Source organism: Mesocricetus auratus, unplaced genomic scaffold (genome assembly GCF_017639785.1).
Source record: "Mesocricetus auratus isolate SY011 unplaced genomic scaffold, BCM_Maur_2.0 Super-Scaffold_100009, whole genome shotgun sequence".
In the NCBI taxonomy this organism is placed as follows: domain Eukaryota; kingdom Metazoa; phylum Chordata; class Mammalia; order Rodentia; family Cricetidae; genus Mesocricetus; species Mesocricetus auratus.
Window position 1 is genome coordinate 43,976,582 of NW_024429193.1, and position 606 is coordinate 43,977,187.

Consider the following 606-nt stretch of genomic DNA (forward strand, 5'->3'; position numbering starts at 1 on the left):
TTACTGTCCCTTTCCCTTTGTCTCATTGTTGACTTCTTCTTCTTTCCAAGTATCTGAGCTCCTCCTGTAGTTTCTCTTTCTAGTCTTTCATGAAAATATATCTCAGATCGTCTTCATCCATGCCTGAAAAGAAACCATGCCATATTCAGAAGGCAGCATTTATTTATTTGTTTTAATTTGCTTTTTAACTGAAAATACCTTCTACTCTCATGAAAAACATTTTACCCACAGTTTTCCTTCTCTCCGGTCCTCCTAGTCCCTCATAGCTTTCCTCTCCTCTAAGTCCATTCCTCTTCCAGTTCCTCTTCAGAAAAGAGCAGGCTGTCATGAGGAGACAGCCAAAAAAGACAAAGCAAGATTTAATAAGACAAGGCAAAAGCCCCAATTCACAGTCTGGACCAGGTAATCCAGTTGGAGGAAGAGTCTCAAGAGCAGACAAAAGACACACCTGTGCTCACTGTTTGGAGTACAACATAAACACCAACTAATAGCCTTAACATATATGCAGAAGACTTGGTGAAGATCCATGCAGGTCCATGCTTGCCTTTTCAGTCTCTCTGAGCCCATGTGATTCTGGATTAGTAGATTTAGTTTGCCATGTTCTCT